Raw genomic sequence first — 20,307 nt, forward strand, 5'->3', positions numbered from 1 at the left:
TGGGTGCTTAGTTCAGCACATGCCGGCTCTTGTGCGTAGCTCCGCCTCCATTACATGGCAGCGCCTGCTGCACGCCTTCCCTTCAGAGGGTTCTCTGTGCTGCAAAGTCCCACCTGGAGGACTCTCTGGATCTTGGTCGGCGTCTCGGCTTCTTGCGCTCCCACACAGCTCCTTCTGTTGCGACTTCCTCTTGCCTTGCTGCTGCTCTCGTTATTCTGCAGTCCACCTCTTATACACCCGTGGTCTGTTAATGGGCTACAGGTCTATTCCATTCATTAAGGTTGCCTGACTCTGATTGTAAGGACATGCCTGACCTTCATGCATCTTCTTCGTCTCAGTGCCAAAGTGGTGAGAGTAAGTGGTGTCCGCTACTCTTTGTTGCTTCTTCCTCATCTCAGTACTAGATTGGGGAAAGTGTGCAATGTTCCTAACTCTGTTGTTTCTTCCTCAGTAATGTTAGGTACCTCTAGAGGGGAATAAAGGGGAACTGCCTTCTAATGACCCATAAAGATTGGGGGAGGGTTAGTAAGTTACTAGAATAAGGGGGATACTGTGTTTTGTCACAAGGTACCTCATCCCCAATCCTACTTTTTCTCTTTCTAACATGTCTGGGATGATATCTCCTGCCCTTCTCATAGACCAGGGACATGGTAAACAATATCTCATAACCACTTCTGGGATAGGGGTCCCTGCTAAAAGGAGGATGTGGAATACTGTGTCTTACCTAAGGGCATCCGACCTCCAATCCCCAATGACCCTCCATCCAGGTGGTCTTCCCTTGCTTGTCCACTCACAGGGGCAGAATCCAGGAGTGATGCATACATGCCAACCCTCCTGATTTAGGCGGGAGACTCCTGACTTTTCGTCAAAAAATACTGCTATTTTTCACATTCTCCCGCCTAAAATACTTCTAGCCCCAATGCATCCATATGGGAAAATTTGCGACTCCAGATTTCTCTGATGAAATGTCCCGCCAAGGTGAGTCGGGATGTTGGCACCCAGCTGTAATAAACAGCGTTGTTTCTGGCCTGTATATGCTCCTTCTGGATTACGATTTTTATATAGTGGGAGCAGAGGACCCCTGATACAGTATAATGTCACCATTATAAATGCGTTATTTGCAGATGTGCTTATATGCCATAATATGTTCTGTTGAGAGGCCTCGTGATCTGCTTTAGGCATAACTAGAATTAAAATATTATCTATGGTGGAAACCCTGGAATATAATATTGAGACCACCCCTCATAGGCGCTAAAGTCTCTCTCCTTAAATGACCACAAATTGTGAGTATCAGATACTCAGCCCCTTAAAAAAGTCGGGACTTTTTCCATAGCTCACTCCCCACTCCGGTCATGCCGAAAACTCCCCTGTTGATAATTCACAATAATACACGAAACATGATACCATATGCACTTTCATGAAATACATATTGTTTAGACATGTTTTAGGTAATGCACTGCGGGATCATACTCAAACTAAATGAGCTATGCGCTAGTGTCTGGTTATATGTCATTTCTATGCATCTATGTACAGTATCTTAACATGCAAATACATTTTAGACAATCGGGTGTTAATGTAATGTGTTGTACATACATGTGTTAGCTAATACGAAATGTATAATTCAAAAATATGTATTGTGAAGGGTTAATATAATAAAAGTATTCCAAATATATTTTTTTCAGTACATCAACAGCAGTGTTTGCTTTATTGAACATAACTATATTAGGTTTTTGTCTTGGACATTGTGGGTTTTATTCTTCTATATAGGACACAATAGTGCGTTGTATGTGCATGGCACTCAATTACTGCTTCCTGCACAGGACGCGGTGAGAAAGAGCTGTGGCTGCTGCCGCCTCTATCGCAACTTAAAGGCTCTTCCCACAATGCTGTGCGGGCGTTGACAAGTGGATCCAAGATGGCGTAGAAAGTAATGACAGGTAAGCCCTGACTTGCTCTACTCCCTGCCCGTGTCCGGGGCAGCGGCGCCGGGTCAGCATAGCCTGATCGCACGGAGGGTGGGGCAGGACAGGCTTGGCGGTAGCCACATGGCACTGTGTCTGCATGCCCGCTGCGCAGGGGGGGGGACTGGAGGCCTAGGCGGCGAGTCCCAGGCCCCGCTAGGGCTGACGTGCAGCAGGGCGGGGGGCTGTTTACATACACAGCTGCCGGCGTTTAAGAGGTGCAGCCGGGACTTCGATCCTTTTTAAAAGTAAAAATGCCCCGTCCCCCCTAATAATATAAAGAAATCCTATTTAAAACGCGAGAACACCCTCCCCATATATGATTTAAACTATATTGACCCCTTAAACACTTCCTTTTAGTGCCGCTCTCAACCTCTCCATACCCCAAATTCAAACGGCACTCCAAAACCTCTGCAAAACGCTGTTTGATACTCAGTTCATCATGTTAGGACCACAGTCCGCTCCACCGAATCCCAGGTGTAAAACTCCTGATGTATGTGAATGCAAACTGATCTTTTTTCCATTGTAGAGCTGTGCACCCCAGCTAGCACTGTCCCTAAAACACAACGACCACTGACTTCACGCGCAACTTTATAATGAACCTACTTGCCCCCGCCCCCTGTTATAGTTTGCACCTTTTCCAAATGCACTGCTCCTTATTTCTAGTTATTCCACCGCATACTCTCAACTACGTGAAACCATTTGTCCAGACCCACATGTGTAGCACTTTTTAAAAGTTGTTTTAAAACTGCTTATTTTAAAACACAGATCATCTCCTTTAGCCGCCCCCGCCCCTTTAAAATGTAGTTCACATACTAACCCATCTAAAAGTACAGAGTTGCCACCTTCTAAAAATGGTAACGTGGGCACGTCTAAAGCTGCAAATGTAAAAACATCTGTGCATTAGATGGCCAAATACTTCGTACATGCAGCGCGGACCCTCCCCACGCGTACCCTTTACAAGTTGAAGCCTGTCCAGTGTACAATTCAGAAATAGCAAAAAAGTTTCCTGCAGTCCACTAACGAAAAGGATCACCTGACATTTGAGTTTTACGCTGCCATGGCTATTATTAGGATTGTATATACTGGCCAACAGCTTAAGGTTTTTTTTTAAAAAAAAAAGTCCAGTATGTCTCTTTTGTCTTAACATATCCGCCCCAATAAGTCGAACTAAAATCGAATTAATTACAATATCAGCCGTAGCTCCCGACTAACCATTTATTTTTCAAATGTAGCAGCTCCCATAAAAGACTTAAAGGGAAGTCTTACTTAACCCCTCCACCCTGCTGTGCTCCTAAAGCCATCCTTGCCTGCCTGGTATCTGTCTACAGCTCTTGTTTGGAAACATTTCCAAGGATTCTCTTCTGCGTTTTGTCTAAAGCTAGGAAAGCGCCCTTGCTCTCCTTATGTGTCAACAGCGTACACTCAAAGTCGCGCTTGGCTGTCGTCACTTTTCTGCGTCTACGAGGCTGATGCAAAGGCAGGAAATGTGTGTTCTTTTTGCCAGGGTTTACTTTAGATACTGGTGCGTGCGTGCTTTGCTTTCTGTTCCCAGACGCACGTTTGTGTAAGCGCCTGGAATGTGTCCAAATGTACGTTGTTGTTGTTATACACTCGTCACTTCCTCTACATCTTCCAGCCTCGTAACGTTACTCTGTTTATTAATGCATACATTGTTAATGTCCTATTCTTTAATGTCGTTTTTCACGTGTCAGAAAACGTTATTTTCGCAATATGTGACTTGATATTAATGTGATGATATTTTGATCTAATTAAACTGTACATCCATGTTTAATTGCAGTTTCATTTTAAATGCCACATCTAAACATGTATTGTTTTTGTACACGATTGGCAGTTGTTAAAGCACAATGTCGTCATGCAGCTGATGGAAGTAGTAAGAGATTACAAATATGAGGCAGACGGGCAAAGGCACATAACCTTTATTTAAGAGTTGCCGGCGCCAAACCGGTATGATGTCAATACTATTTAACACAATTTGCTTTTCGCGTAACTTTAAGTCGCAATGGTTGTATTGCACAAGGCATGCAATGTAATGGTAGCAGGACCTGTGCATGAATTATGGAGCCATATTACAGACTAAAAAGAGTATGTACCTGCTGTTTGGTAAATTATATGAACTGTTTCTGAGCATTTTATTAGGTATTACATTTATTGATTTCAGAATCTTTAAGAGCTAATGCGGTCCTGCTGGGATTCACGCTTGTGATTGCACAGTACACTTGCATCTCTTTAGCGAGTGCTTGGCTTGATGAGTTATCCCCCTGCTTTAAATTGTTCAATGGCAAAGGTATTTGAGATTCACCCAGTCGAATAAAATTGTGATTTGGGATAGTAATCAAAAAGTGAAGTCCGATTGATTAGTATGTTTAAGTAGTCAAAACGTACAAGTATGACCTAGTATTCGTTTTTTAAAACGTTCTAGCTTGGCGTTGTAAGCGGTGGGTTCACAAGGACTAACGTGGGGTGACGCAGGGACTGGGGCTCTGGGACGACTCTTCCAGGAGAGGAGACTCGCAGGGGCGATCTTGGATGTGCATTTAACAAGTGGTATCAACAGGTTGGTACAGAAGGGACTGGCGCTCTGGGACGACTCTTCCGGGAGAGGAGACTCGCAAGGGCGATCTTGGATGTGCATTTAACAAGTGGTATCAACAGGTGGGTACAGAAAAGTATCTCTATCAGGGGTCTGGAGTCGTATCAACAGTTGATGGTACGCGAAAGAGGTATGCCATGAGTGGCCACCAAATGCTTCTGGCATCTGTGCCCCGTGCTCCTTCATGTCGTTGGCCCATAAAACACGTCTCAACCAGTGGTCCTTGTTAGGGGCGTTTGCAATTGTCCATCTTAGTAATATGCATCGTTTAGCTAGGAGGAGGCCCTGTCCAAGGGAGTGTCAAATATGTAAAACGAGCATGGCAGAGGGGCAGGGTGAATCTCTAGACTCACCATTTATGACACAACAGTACATGCATCACCCCTAAACGGTTGTCATTTTGGGCAGTCCCACAACATGTGAAGGTATTTGGCATCAGGAAAAGTGCACCAAGGGAACGTCCCAGTACCTTCATGTGAGAAAGGGCATAGTCTGGCTGGTGTATAGTGTGACAAATGTAATACTTTCAGTTGTATCAATTGAAATTTAGAATTTATACGAGACTGTGTGTGTCTGTGCGCACATGTTTGACCAAACGTCGTCTGTGATGTCGATCTCCAGGTCAGTTGCCCACTTGGAGTGGACATTATACTGTGGTGCTGCCCAGCAGTTTTGAACAACCCAATAGAGTGGTGACACCAAACCTCGATTGCCGTCAGGGCGTATTCTAGTAGTGTATCGTCTGCTGGCTCCACTGGGAAGTCCACCCACCTTTTTTATTTATTTTTTTACATGCTTTACATAAGCCTGTATATTGTAACCATTGTGACGATGTGTGATGTGGAAGCATTGGGGTGTCCCTAGGCTGGATGAATGAAGCTGCCCTTTGGGTATGGTGGCCCCAGTTTATGGAATCCGTGCCGTGTCCAGATTTTACGTGAGCCCAAGTCTATTTGTGGCAGGCCGTGCATACAATCCCACAAGGGGAGATTTCTATGGTATACAGTGGTTGTGCCAACTATCTTCCATATTTTGCGCCAGGCAAGCACAGTGGTGCTAGCAGGGTTAAATCTGCAGCTGTCAGTGAATCTAGTGGGAAAGATCAATGAGCGCAGATCTTTGTCCCCCGCTGAGCGTTTCGCTAATCGCGTATGAGGGTGAGGTGATTCTTCGGAATACCAAAAGTAGCAAATTTCGGCTGTGCAACTATCCAGTATAGGCCAAAGTCCGGAGCAGCGAACGCTCCCCTGTCGTATGGTTGCGACAGTGTGCTCCACTTCAGGCACACTACCCCGGAGTACCACACGTATTTCCATATGTTGGCTTCCAATTCACGAAGGAATGTCCGCTCTGGCCACATCGGTAGGTTGAGGAATAAATCTAACCGTTTAGGGGGCACAGTCATCTTAAGTAGCGCCAATTTGCCTGCAATCGTGATAGGTAGAGTAGCCCATCTTCTGGGTTTGTCCCAGCGTAGTGTATTCAGCATAATTGAGCTCGTATAATTCAGGGCAGTGTCTGGCAATTGCTATCCCCTAATAACGTATGGTCTAGGGGACCCATGTGAATCCCTGTAGGTCTCGGAGTGGGACTGTGGTGTCCGTTAGAGGGAAGAGTTCGACTTACTACAGTTGACCCTGAGGCCCGATCTGACATAATGGGTTCCAGATGGACGGACGGTTCCTTTTTATACATACTGGTGTGTTGTCGGCATATAAAGAAATACATTTTACGTCCCCCGTCATCCTGATACCCCAATGTTTTATGTTTATGGCTTATTAGGTCTGCAAAGTGTTCAATGACCGTGAATATTAGGAGGTGATAGTGGGCAACCTTCTCGGGTGCTCATCTCTATCAGGAAGGGCGCAGACAGTGTCCCGTTCGTGTTGATCCGGGCGATAGGGGACGTGTATAGGAGCCGTAAAGAGGCATGGAATCCCGGCCCAAACCCACATTTCGTTAAAACAGCATACATGAACTTCCAGGATACTGAGTCAAACAACTTTGAAAATCCAACGTGGCCGCCACCGGCTGGGTTTCTGGGTCTGTTTGGGCCAGTATATTAAAGAGGCGCTGTAGATTCAATGCCGTGGACATTCCAGGGATGAACCCTGATTGGTCCCGGTGTATTATTTGCGACATGCAAGACGTGTGGCCATCATTTTCGCAAATATTTGAACATCCGTGTTGATTAGAGAAATAGGCCTCTAGGATCTGCACTGTTCAGCCGGCTTATTGGGCTTGAGCAGAATTGTGATGACAGCCTTGCGCATGGTGGTTGGTAGTGTCTGTGCCATCAGTGCCAAGGGCCTTCCCAGATGGTAAGTGTTCAATAGCTTGGATGATATCTGTCAGGGGAATTGGCTGATCCAGGAAGGCCTTAGCGTCTCAGGAGAGTTGACTTAAGTGGTAAAGCATCTAGGAACCCATCAATGTCATCGGACATGCGTGTATCCGCATTCGCATAGAGATCCATGTTGAACTCGGCAAACGCATCCTTGACGGCTGCCCGATTATGTAGAGGTTACCTGAAGTGTCTGTAATCACTGTGCTACACCCACTACCCCTTTCTTTGCGAGATGAGCGAACAATTTACCTTTCCTATCCCCCCTCGCCGTACCTTTGTGCTGCCATAGGGGTATTGAAGAACTTCATCTCTCGCTCCGCATGTGTTCTAAAAATTTCTAGTGTCTCTTTTAATATGGCTGAATGTGGCAAGTGGGGGGGGGGTCGGTTGTCGGGCCTCTTTCAAGCTCCTTTAGTCTGTTGTCGACATAGCAATCACGTGTATATAAACTTTAAAGGTTTCCAACAATGTGCTAATTTGTGCCACCACCCCACATTAGTCTCAAAGGACAATTTTATATGGTCATCCATAGTGGTTGCAAACGCTACATCCAGCCGCGCCTACGACTTAAAGCGCCAGTTGTTTCGGGGTCTAGGGAGCATGGATAGTTTCAGGAAGAGTCAGATAGGGGAGTGATCGGAGTAGGTTCCGGGGAGCATGTGGGTCTCCCTGACTCCTCCCATCAACACACCAGAGATTATCCACTTATCGATGTGGGACAACGAGTCATGGACCGATGAGTAGGATCGATCGTTGCCATGAATCGCTCTCGGGCATCGGTCAGGCCAAGGGGGTGCATGCCTCAATTTATCGTAGTGGCGGCTTGCATCTTAGTCCTCTGGGAGGATGTGGACCTGTCCAGCCGGAAATCAAGGATAGTATTGAAACCCCCTCCCCCTGCTGCCCCCCACGTTATGGGGACCATGGGGTACTGAGTCATCTTATCAATGACTTCATGTAAAATTGTGGATCATCAATGTTTGGTTATCACACAATCAAAACTCGGGTACATTAGTCATCATCACTTACATTTTTAACGTTACCAAATGTGCAACTCGTACCTGACTTGCCCTTCAACTAAACTAAACCCTTGTGTATTACTACCTGTAGGTAACACTGGTGGTCCGCTTATCAAGGGTGAGGGGATACTATAAGAAACTTGTCCCACCTCTAATCTTCTCTGGGAAGATTTTACAGTCAATTACTTTTACTTAAAAGGCACATGTCATAAAGAAACAAGATCATGTGTCATCTGCTTTCACAAATGAAACAGCTTCAATTTTATTCACTTTCTTCGTTTAGCAGGTATAAAAGGTACTAAAAGGTTACCAATTTCTAAGTATGCTCATGTGAAGACACAAGACTACACAAAAGACCGAAGTTACTTGATGTTTTGCCCCAGACACAAAACCAGAGTCTTATTTACTTCAGAATCTTTTCATAGTGTTTTTGGAATATATTTTCATACTTTCTCAAAATATGGAAAGGGTAAACCAACAACCTTTTACCATTTTCTATGGTCTATTTCGTTTTCAAGGTCGGATCAGACCTACCGATTCAGTGGGCAGTTCTAGTAATGCTACTTTCTTCAGGGCCACTTTTGCAGCACAGTGTTGTGTGCTGCACCGAATAACATGCAGCGTTACTTTTTTTTCTTTACTGATGCACCCCACCTGTAGTCGAAAGGAACGGGGTATGGGGTTTGGGGTTTGACACAAATATTTTCTTAATTTGAACGTCTGTGTCTTTATGCTCTTTCTAGCATTCAAGATCAGGTAAGAGTACAGGAGTTCTTACCCTCATCTTGTTGTCCCAGGTGTTGTCGGTCCATGTTGGACAGAACAAATGTGGATTACTTCTTCTTGGACGCCATAAGTTGGACGTTCCAGAAAAAAGCTGTAGGGGATTCAAAAACATTAGAGTGAATCTCTAGGGTATTGTGGGCAGACTCTTGTCTCTATTTTAGTTTCGACTTTTTTTTTTAGGGCTTGTTTACATGAGTCGCGTTTTACCGGTGCGACTTGTTACCCATGCTACCATATATCTGGCAAGAAAAGAGTGGCATTCGTGCACAAGAGGTAAGGCGAATCCCTGTTTTTCCACTCCAAGGCATCTTAGAAAATTGTCTTACCTGTTGATTTCAGGTTCGGAATTTTCTGTTTCTTAGGTGCGGTCTGCTGCAGAATCTGCAGGCTGTTCTTAAGGTTCCTGTATATATTAATTCATTTCCCCACGCATACGTGGTAGAAACTAAAGGGCGCTGCAAGCGACCCATCGATTTCGCGTGCGCCATCTTTGGATGTCTCATTCGTTATGTGAAACTCATGGAATCTGACAATTTCGGTATACCATACATACATGGACGTCTTCATGTCAAAATATGTATGTTTGAGTCCTGCCTCTCGTTAGAAGTGTCTAAATTCACGGGTGTCAGAAGTAATTCAACGGAACAACATTATTATTAATGGATGTTCACTATTGCTATTCCATAAAATATTTTTCTAAAGGAGTGTTTTGTCAATGATAAAAAGATGGTGTAGTTTACACTGACTGTCCTGAGTGTTGGTTTATGTAAAATGTCTATTTGCTTCCGTAAAAAACGGGATACTAATTCATAATGTGTCAAGTGTTTGCCAGCTCGTGGGTTCATTGAGCCCTATTATGTCGGTTTTAAACGAAAAATCCATAGTTGCTCCCTTTATATAAAGCAGATTATGAATATTACCTCCCCTTTTAGGGGCTCTTACTCTTTCAATAGTCCAAGTAAAGTCAGTCGGGCCATGTTTTATTTTGTGTGAAATGTTCCACCATTGGTGCGGTTAATTTCTTATTTCGGATGTATGACCCATGTTCTGCTAGTCTTGTTTTTGTGGGGCGTGTTGTCATACCCACATACTGCATAATGCATAGACGGGTAATGAGATAAATGACATTGTTACTATTAGTTAGTAAAGTTTTTCTGGGTCCAGGGATACTGACACCAAATGTCGATGGTTAAAAATCTTGCTGTATTGGCGCAGGCACTACATCCACAACATGCGGAATGCCCAACAGGACATTCATAAATATTTTAAGAAAATATTTTATGGAATAGCAATAGTGAACATCCACAAATGACAATTTTGGTCAGTTGAATTACTTCTGACTCAGTGAATTTAGACACTTCTAAAGAGAGACAGGGCTTAAACATACATATTTTGACATGAAGACGTCCATTTATTGGCTTTGTATACCGAAATTGTCCGCTTCCATTAGTTTCCCATAACGAATGAGACATCCAAAGATGGCGCACGTAAAATCGACGGGTTCCTTACAGCGCCCTTCATTTCCTCACGCATGCGCGGTAGAAACGAAAGTAATATACAGGAACCTTCAGAACCGCCTGCAGATTCTGCAGCAGACCGCACCTAACCATGTTCCGAACCTGAAATGAACAGGTAAGACAACTTACTAATACACCTTGGAGTGGAAAAACAGGGATTCCCTTTACCTCTTGGGCACGAATGCCACTCTTTTTCTCGCCTGATATATATTTGTATGTGTAACGAGTTGCACCGGTAAAACGTGACTCATGTAAACAAGCACTAAAAAGTCTAAACTAAAATAAAGAGACAAACGTCTGCCCACAATACCCTAGAGACTCATGGTCATTTTTTTGAATCCCCTTGGGCTTTTTCTGGAACGTCCAATTCATGCGTCCAAGAAGAAGTAATCCTCATTCGCTATTTCCAGCATGGACCGTCAACACCTGGGACAACAAGATGAGGGTAAGAACTCCTGTTCTCTTACCTGATCTTGAATGCTAGAAAGAGCATAAAGACACGTTTAAATTAAGAAAATATTTGTGTCTACTACTAAACCCCATACCACGTACAGGTGGGGCACATCAGTAAAGAACGCTGCATGTTATTTGGTGCAGCACACAACACTGTGCTGTAACCGTGGCCCTGAAGAAAGTGGCATTACTAGAACAGTCCACTGAAACCAGTAGGCCTGATCCGACCTTGAAAACGAAATCGACCATAGGAATGGTAAAAGGTCGTTGATTTACCCTTTCCGTATTTTGAGAAAGTATTGAAATGCATTCCAAAAACACTATGAAAAGAGTCTGAAGTAAATAAGACTCCGGTTTAGTGTCTGGGGCAACATCAATTAACCAGGGTCTTTTGTGTAGTCTTTTGTCTTCAAATGAGCATAGATACAAATTGGTAACCTTTTAGTACCTTTTTATACCTGCTAAACAAAGAAAGTGAATAAAATTGAAGCTATTTCATTTGTGAAAGCAGATGACACATGATCTTGTTTCTTTATGACATGTGCCTTTAAGTAAAAGTAATTGACTGTAAAATCTGACCAGAGAAGATTAGAGGTGGGACAAGTTTCTTATAGTATCCCCTCACCCTAGGTAAGTTGACTACCAGCGTTACCTAGGGGTAGTAATACATACAAGTTTAGTTTAGTTGAAGGGCAAGTCAGGTAGGAGTTGCACATTTGGTAATGTTAAAAATGTAAGGGATGATGACGACGACTAATGTACCTGAGTTTTGATGATGTGATAACATATATAGGGAAATCCTTGGGTGAGAGACCCTAAACAGTCCATTACGTGTATTTTCTTTTTTTTTTGTAATCAATGTTTGGACCATAGATGTTCATTAGCAGAATCTCTAGTCCCGCCAAGGCCCCGTACACCATGACGTACCTCCCCCAAAGGGTCGATGTCTACATGCCTGCTCTGGAAGTTGAGGGACTTGTGTATTAGGTTCACTACTCCCCTGACCTGAGTCGAATATGAAGTATAGAATCGGTTCCCTCCCTATTGTCTAGCTCCCTCACAGGTCGTGGAAAGTCATGAGTCTCCTGTTGGCTTTGTGTCTATCTGCATATAATTGTATTGTTTATATAGCGCCTATACACAGAGGGTTTCAAAGCGCTTGAGGGTGGGAACAAGGGGGGAAAAAACAGTCGCTCAGAGCCCTTGAAATTCTGAGACGATAATAGTCTGCACAGGCAGAGTAAGTGCGTAAAAGACATTTAACAGTTAAGACACAGCAAATGGGCCTGACAGCGATTCTGCAGTTTTACCAGTGCAATTAAGGGGGGAGAAGATGAGGGGGAAACAGACAGACTATCTTCAGGCATGTTGTATTTGGATCGTACAAGTGCATAGATGGTAACAGGGAGGGGGTAGGTCCAAGTGCACCCAGTCGGTGGAGACTGGGCTAAGTGCAGAGAGAGCCACTCTCTTGGGCTATTTCTAAGTGCCCTGAAGGTGGGCGGGTGTAGGGACCTGAGGCACGTGCGAGAGAGGACTGGCGGCGGTGCCCGGTACCTGTGAAACTCTGAGGTACACCAGGTGGCCAGTTAGCAAGCGGTACGGAAGAGGAGGGAGAAATGAGCAGAGAGCTAGGTCAGCAGGGTCCAGGGAGAGCGAAGGAAGAGAAGAGGAAGGTCTTGAGGAGTTTCCGGAACTTAAGAAGGTCCGGCTCGAGACAGAGGGTGGCAGGGAGGCTATTCCAGAGTGAGGCACCTGCTGAGGGTAAGCATCTCCCTCCAAATCTCTGCTTGGAGAACCGGCTCACTCGCAGAAGGTTAGAGGTGTACCTTACGCCTCTTCATTGGATTCCCAAGGCCCTGTACGTTCGAGCTAAGACATCACATCACCCATCTGTGTCAACAACCATGGTTCGTCCCCGTCCTCACCCCCAATCCCAGCTCTCCCGCAGAGCCCACCATGTCGCCAGCCTTTAACCTCATGCTTGCCATGTGTGATTGTTTTTTTTTCCCGTTTTCTCCCGCCACCCGCATTTCCCACCAAACTTGGGAGATGAAACCCTTCTGATAACAAACCCAACTATCGGAGAAAAAAATCCCCTCCAACTTTGCGCGCACCCTTGCATAGGGGACATCTGCGCTAGGCAGCCTGGGAACTTCCCAGACATAGACACATGGAAAAAGGATATGTTTACAACCTTCTTTCAAGTCCATCTTCACCCATACGGGTGTTACTTTGCCGTGTGTCGCATTGCTGCGGTAGAGGGTGGCCAACCCCAAGAAAGAGACCACAGTCTAGGTGCTCAATGCGGGGAGTTCCCACGAAATATGTATATTTCGTAACAAGTACATTTTGACCATTGAACATAGTCAGGATGCCGACAGGATTCCATCCAAGAACTTCATAGCTTCTAATGGTAGTGTGAAGAAATAGGTCTTGTCATTCCATTCCACATGGAGCTTAGTAGGGAATAGCATGGCGTATTTCAAGTGTCCCTCGCTGAGTCATTTTTTGACTGCCAAAAAATGTTCTTTCTTGTTGCACAGCTATTGAAAAAGTCAAAATATATGTGGATCCTGTTTTGAGCCCAACATGAGGACCTCCCTGCTTGTGGGCTGCTCTCCGAATGGCATCACAGTCCCGATAGTTGAGAATACGGGAAATGATTGGGCGTGGAGGTGTGCCAGGTTTAGGCGCCAGGGATCTGTGGGCTCATGCGATTGCAGTGACTGTGCAGGGTTGCCCAAAAGTGGCAGCAAGGTGTCAGTGATCCATTGCTCCATGGAGGATTCGGAGTTACTCTCTGGGATCTCGAAAATGCGGATATTATTTCGGCAGGATGGTGACTGTTGTAATTTTTCTTTTCTACCTGCAGTACCCACTTAGAGTCTAGTTAGATCAGCTTGGAGGCTGGCCACCTCCTCCTCCACTGTGCCCACCCTCGTTTCGCTTCATCCAGACGCTGGTCCATTCTGTCCATGTGCGACTTAATGGAATCGATGGTGCTGGTCATGTCATCAAGTTTGCTATGTACCTTAGTAAACCCTGCATGCATGAATGCCAACATGCGTTGCCTTTCAGAGGGTTCAATAGAAGAGGATTCTCGCTCCATGGTGCCTGCTGCCTCTGTGTTTCTTAGGTGTGGTCTTGGTGTACTGGCTCATGGAACGTTGGCTTTTTGCGCTTCCTTTTGTCATCCTCACTAGGTGACCTGCGAGTCCCAACTGGTGAGTGAGCGCACCCTCAGCGCAGTGCACGTTTCGTGAAAGCTCAAGGGTTTCAGATGTGCCACCAGGAGGAGAAGGGAGCTGGGGCATAAGCACCTGGACAGTCAGTTGTGGGGAATTGCACCCGTTTGTTGCAGTCTCTGGAGGTGTTCTCCCAGAGCCCTCATGGTCTGTCCAGTATTAGGTGGGGTATTGCAGGCCTGTCTCAGTACCGAAGCGACTGCAGGCAATGTCAGCACTGCTCTTTAGGTTGCAGTCGAAAGTCCCTCGGGGGGGTGGGGGGGAGGACTTGCAGGTAGCAATGTCAACTTTGTGTATGGCCAACTCAACAATGTAGTGTGGCTGGACTGGCCTGTCCAATAAGGGTAGGTCAGGTGATTGGATCTGGGTCCCGCCTGGTCTCCAGAAGTGGTGGTCCCAGTATTGGGTGTGTCGCGGGTACACAGCGACCCAGCGAGGTGGCCCAGCTCTCCCAACTGCAGGTGTTGTCTTGTTGGAGGTGGTTTGCCCAGGGCCCCTTCCTACGCTCTGTGTGTTGGGAGACTTACCTCCAGTGAAGTCTGCACACCGACCTGCAGCAAGATCCGCTGTATTTGTGGTTGGGCGTGCCTGGCGGACTGTGGGGGAAGGGGGAGTGTGCTTCTTTCACCCCATCCAATGGTTACCACCGGAGTTCTACCCCCCCTCCCCCCCCACGAACAGTAGATGCGGGACCGAAGCTGCAAGGTCACGTGGTGTTGGGGGTGGGGCCAAGCAAGGCCTGCAAACCGCTCTCTCTGCCGCGGGGAATGCAGCTACTCAAAACTCGGTCTGTGCGGCTTCGTTTGCAGCCACAATGTGATCGGAACGTAGCTATGAGTGCCCGGTTTCAGCGGGCAGTTGTTTGCTGTGCCCAGGGTCTGCAGAATGTGTAGTGAGGCTAAAAAAAGCACCCTGTGCGGGAGCTCTACACAAGAGCAGCCATCCTTATTGCCGCGCAACAGCGCCCCCATGACCTAGTCTTTAAGCTTAGTTGGACCTTCTTTATCTTGCATTCTTTGTTTGGTACTCATGGTTGTCTTCGTCTTGCCCATGGTTCGCTGGCACGTTATAAATATTAAACTAAACTGTGTTCTTCCAACTAACTTGAGACAACAGTTCTTGACATAAATTGATTCTCATGTTTGTTATTTGGCTTAAATTGTATGATAAGTTTTAAGACTCGTTAGGTCGCTGGAGTTAAGCAGCAAGGCTTTGTGTGATGTAGGTGTTGGATATGATTGTCTTAATGGTTAATAAAACTGTACAAACATATTCCTAGGACGATTTAGCTTGGCTAAATCTGCGGCGTTACTTCTGGACACCATATTCGGTCTCCATTTAAGTATTGCATTCATTCTGCCTTTTGTATAATTTTGTTTACAAATGTTTTAGTCCAAATAGCAGTATGAAAGCAAGGGAAGGTCACATGCATTGTATGTATATTGTACCTTTTTATTTGCGTTGGGTTGTTTCCTTCTGCAGCAACAGACTGTTACAATTGAAGAGTTCATGTTTAGTGAAATGTGGGGTAATTATAGAGTTCAAATACGAACATTAGAATACACACATTAAAAATAAATGAATATAGTTTAAAAAAACTTCATTCAATTAAAAGCATATTGTAGATTCTGTAGTGATTTTTCAACAAACTCAACAATATTTACAGATGAGATCATTCAGGTTATAAACACCAGAATTTAAAACACAATTTCAACGAAAACAGCGAACAATAGTCCTATAAGCTACAAATTGACCTTAACCTAAGACATAACCATGAGCAAAGATCTGACGTCCACAAACAGAACAACACAAAGCAAATACATAACAGACACCACCACCCTCCCACCCCAATGTACTCAATAAAGTTGAAAACAAACCTACTCCACTTACTCCATTCACAATTCAATCCAGGTTCACCCATAAAGTTCAGTAAAATGTCCCCACAGTTCATCATAAAGTGCTTCCTTGTGTTGTTTATAATGCATAGTCTTATCATACCTTGATAGAACTTGCACCTCTAAAATCCATTCCTCTACAGATGGTTTCTTTCTTGTCTCGCAGACCTTTTAATATCTGTTTAGTCGCCACCAATAAAGCTTTATTAATCCAGCACGATGTAACCCAACTAATATTATGACCACTTCTTGGTAGCTGCAGAATGACTGCTAAAGGATTACGTGGATAAGTAATGTTCCAGATTTGGTCGGTGCTGTCAAGAACATCCCTCCAAAAATTCACCACCCTTTCACAGCGCCACAACATATGAAGCAAGCTGCCCCTCTTTCCCATAACCCCAACAACAGTCGCCATCAATCATTCCCAAGGCACACATACGCACTGTGGTCTAATAGATTCTACCCAATACTCTTGAGTATAGCGTAGTTGTAAATTCGTGTTAGCTTTTACTGGAGCTTTCCAAGCCTTTTCTCATTCCTCCAGCGTAAGTTCCCTACCCAACTCCTCCGACTACAACCACCATAAATGTTCCCACAAATCCAACCATTTCGGATCTTGCTGCATCATTTTCAAAATGTTTGACACTTTCTGTGACCCACTGGTCAATACCTTAAAGACCTCTGGTTTCTGCAAGAATGGCGAATACATTATCTGCCTCCTTTCAGAGAATAAATCACACACTTCACTGTATCTTCTTAACTCGCTGTTCTGTAATCCAAATTTCTCTACCAGACTCTTAAAGGGGACCACACCTCCACCACTCCAAAAATAGTCAATCGTTAAAATGCCTCTACTAATCCAACTCCTCCAATTTAATGTCTTATTACTGATCTGCAGACCAGGATTATGTCAAAGGGAGGCCTCTTTATAAATAAATAACCATTGCCCGCTTTCCACTATCAAGGAAACTAATGCATCCTTTGTCGCCAAAACAGTTTTTAAACCCTGCACCTTCCCCAAACTCTTGATGGTAAAAACTTCTGCATCTCAATTTGCACCGACCATGGCATCTGATTTTGTTCCCCAGAAACGTAGCTAGACACCCTTTTTAACAGAAAGCCGCTGCAATAGTTTCTTAGTATTGGGTACCCAAAACCTCCATCTTTAACGCTCCTGACCATAATGAACCTAGGAATTCTTGGCCTCTTCAATACACCCCATAACATTTTTTGAAACCGCCTATCCAAGAGCCTTCTTTGTGAAGAGTAGGGGCAATGATTGAATAATATACAAGACCTTTGGCAATCAAAGCATTTTAATTGCATTAACTTTAGCCCAAATGGTTAAAGTGATACGCCCCCATTTCATAATATCCTTCTGGAGGATCTCTATAATTTTATCTACATTATAATTGACAATCTTTTTAACATCCCGGACAATGTGAATACCAAGTACTTTACGCACGTAGTCTCCCATTTACAGTTCCAACCTAACAATTGTTCCCCTCTCAGTGAATTTCTTATCGGAAATACTACTGTTTTTTCCAAGTTGATCGGGTAACCTGATTCTTATTACTTCTTCAAAAATTCATCTCAATAGATGACCCCTCCTCCACAGGATTATTCAAAATAACCACTACATCATCCGCATAGGCCAATGTCTTTACTTCTCCATCTCCCATACATAGACCTCGAACTCCCCCATGTTGTGGAATGTATGCTAACAAAGGCTCTAACACTAAATTAAACAAGGGACAGCCTTGCCGAGTACCCCTATATAATGGGAATTATGCTGAAAACCACTCATTCACCCATACCTTAGCCGTTATATCAGTTTGTAATGCCTTCATTGATTTGATAAACAAAGGCCCAAAGCCCAGTTTTGAAAGAGTGTAGTTCAAAAATCTCCACTTTATCCTATCAAAGGCCTTTTCGGCGTCTTAAATCAACAAAATATCTTTGACCTCTGAATCTGGTAAACTCAAAATATCCAACAGAGTTCGAATGTTGTCCTATCCATTTCGATGTTTCGTAAATCCTGTCTGAGATTGCTCCATCAATACTCCCATATATTTTTGCAATCTTATAAGTTAGGATCTTGGTAAAGATTTTAATGTCAACATTGAGCACGGATATTGGCCGAGAATTTTAGCACCTAGTTGCATCCTTACCCATTTTCGGAATCACTGTGATAATTGCTTCCCTCATTGAACTACACAACTTCCCTTCCCTTCTAATACGATTATACAAACTACACAGTACCGGCGCCAACACCTAATCATATTCCTGATAAAACTCCACTGTTAAACCGTCCATTCCCGGAGATTTCCCCTTCGTCGGTTGCTGTCATGATTCCTGCCCCTCATGTCCCCAGCTATCCAAGATGTCACGCTGGAGCCAAGCCACGATCACCTACATGGCCCTCAAGGGCCTCTCCATCCCTCCAAAGACCCACTTGGAGTTAGACTTGGTGCTTGTGGCACCAGACTCACTCACTCCCATAGGATAACATTGAGGATTGGACTTGTAGTGCATTGATGGGGACAAGATGGATGCCCCCACATATTTCGGTTCCCAGAAATGCATGTGCAGTGTAGTCTTTTGGGTGTGGTTCAGCCCAGAGACACCTGGGATACCCAGAGACTATTTAAGCCACGCCCAGGCTGAGAAACCTGCTTTGTGTTTTCTGCACCTGCAGCGTGACACTCGCCGTGTTCGGATCGGTCTTCAGTAGGCCTGCATCCTTCTTCTGCGCTCAGCTCCTGCAAGAACAAGAACACCGTTAGGAACAGCCTTACCTTGCGGCACTTCTGCCCATCATTCATCGCTTCTTCTGTTCTGCGGGCATCTTCGGCGGTTTCATTCCCATCCCGGCACGCTGCTTCCTAAGGGAAAAGAACAGAAAAAAAGGCATTAGTAAGCATTCTGCAAATCTTCGCTTATTTTTAAATGCTGTACGAGCTTCAAACGCTTACCTGAATCCCAGCCGGTCTGGGGGAACTCTGTCTCCGTAACTTCTATCCATCTGCAATTGGGAAAAGACACTCCAGGTTAGCCTGGAAACCTCTAGAGGCGCCACATACCACGCTTACTCAACGCGTTTCTTCTTCATAACCGGCATCCACGCTGAAAACATTGTGGCACCTAAAATACACAGAAAAAGAACTCCGTTCAATACAAATGCAAAAGGGTCGCATTGCGCACCACGCTCTCACTCACCTTCAGCGCTACTCGTCTCAGCAGCACGTCACCATCTCTGGACGCCGGCCATCATCTAAGGAAGGAAAGGAACGAAGTTAGAGAACTATTCAAAAGACACATTATACTTGCCTGTCCGAATCTTGCCAGTGAGGTAACTAGGCAGCAACCAACGTGCCCCAGCGCTGGGAAGAAGGGGTTCAAGCACACAGACAATAGAGAGTTGAACTCTACCAATCCTGTGTTTCAGGCCCAGTCACTAGTCGAGTAGACTCCAGGGAAGGGTTCGAGGTCGTAAGAGGTCAGAACAGGCTGAGTGACGTCCCCGTGGATACCAGGTGAGTGTTAGTCCCTCAATTACCGATACAACCTCCTGGATGGCAATCGGAGCTTCCATAAAATTCTTTCCCTCCCCAGAGGGTGTAGGAAGAGTAATTTTCTCGAACTATCTAGTTCACTCGCGGAGCCAAATCTTCATTATACAAATCGGCGTAGAATGAATGGAAACATGCACCTATTTCGTCCTTCTTGACCACCATATCCCCTAGCTCATTTTCAATTATATGAACATATAACCTTTCTGAATAGCTCTGTCTGTTTGCCAACAATTTACCTCCACGGTCCCCCCTTCCCAATATTTGTTTCACATAATACATTCCCCCTCTCAACCTGCAGATTCAATTCACACTTCAAGGTTTCTTTAACACTCCTTATCTTAACTCTTACACTCTCATCTTTAGTTAAAGCATTTTTTTTTTAAATTATTATTATTATTTTTCTTTTTTAATAGGTCCATGTATTGCTCGCCAAGAGTGTACGGACAGTTGACAGTTATGTATCACCAGTACATTTGCAGAGCAGAGCAAATACTTTGAATGCAGGTAGACACAACAATAACTCGCAACAAGACACGCAGTTAGCGAAATAATGATCATTTATACGGCTATTTATTCATAGTTAAGCATACATAAGCAACAAGTGATAACACAGAAATAAATCGCAGAGCAAAACAGCCCACAGGAAGGTCAGAACAAGGCCGCCCCCCTCTGCCTGAGGTCTGTGTTTTTTCCACCTGACCTTTCCAGAGCTTCGCATAAATGCCCTCCTCAAAAAGGGGTAGCAAATTCTCGAACCTTCTGGCATTAGCGCTTGCGCATTGATGAGTGATCATTGGTTGCCGGTCGGGCCAACCAACTAACCCCAAGGAGCAAAGCTTCCCTCTTCTAAAGCACCACGGAAAACCATTCCATAACTCATCTTCAACCTTGG

The 20,307-nt window shown here is 44.7% G+C and overlaps 1 protein-coding gene across 9 annotated transcripts in view; it reads left to right on the forward strand.

Moving 5' to 3' along the window:
- The first annotated feature begins 1,869 nt into the window (after nucleotides 1-1,869).
- The window catches only part of HELZ (helicase with zinc finger), a 2,743,493-nt gene continuing 2,725,055 nt past the window's right edge, over nucleotides 1,870-20,307 (forward strand). For all 9 annotated transcript variants that reach the window (XM_069655034.1, XM_069655036.1, XM_069655035.1 and 6 more), the window contains exon 1: nucleotides 1,870-1,937. The gene's annotated coding sequence lies outside the window, so the exon portion shown is untranslated. The remainder of the gene's footprint in view (nucleotides 1,938-20,307) is intronic.

The sequence above is a fragment of the Ambystoma mexicanum genome, chromosome 3q, assembly GCF_040938575.1.
Source record: "Ambystoma mexicanum isolate Mex_15411 chromosome 3q, UKY_AmexF1_1, whole genome shotgun sequence".
Lineage (NCBI taxonomy): Eukaryota > Metazoa > Chordata > Amphibia > Caudata > Ambystomatidae > Ambystoma > Ambystoma mexicanum.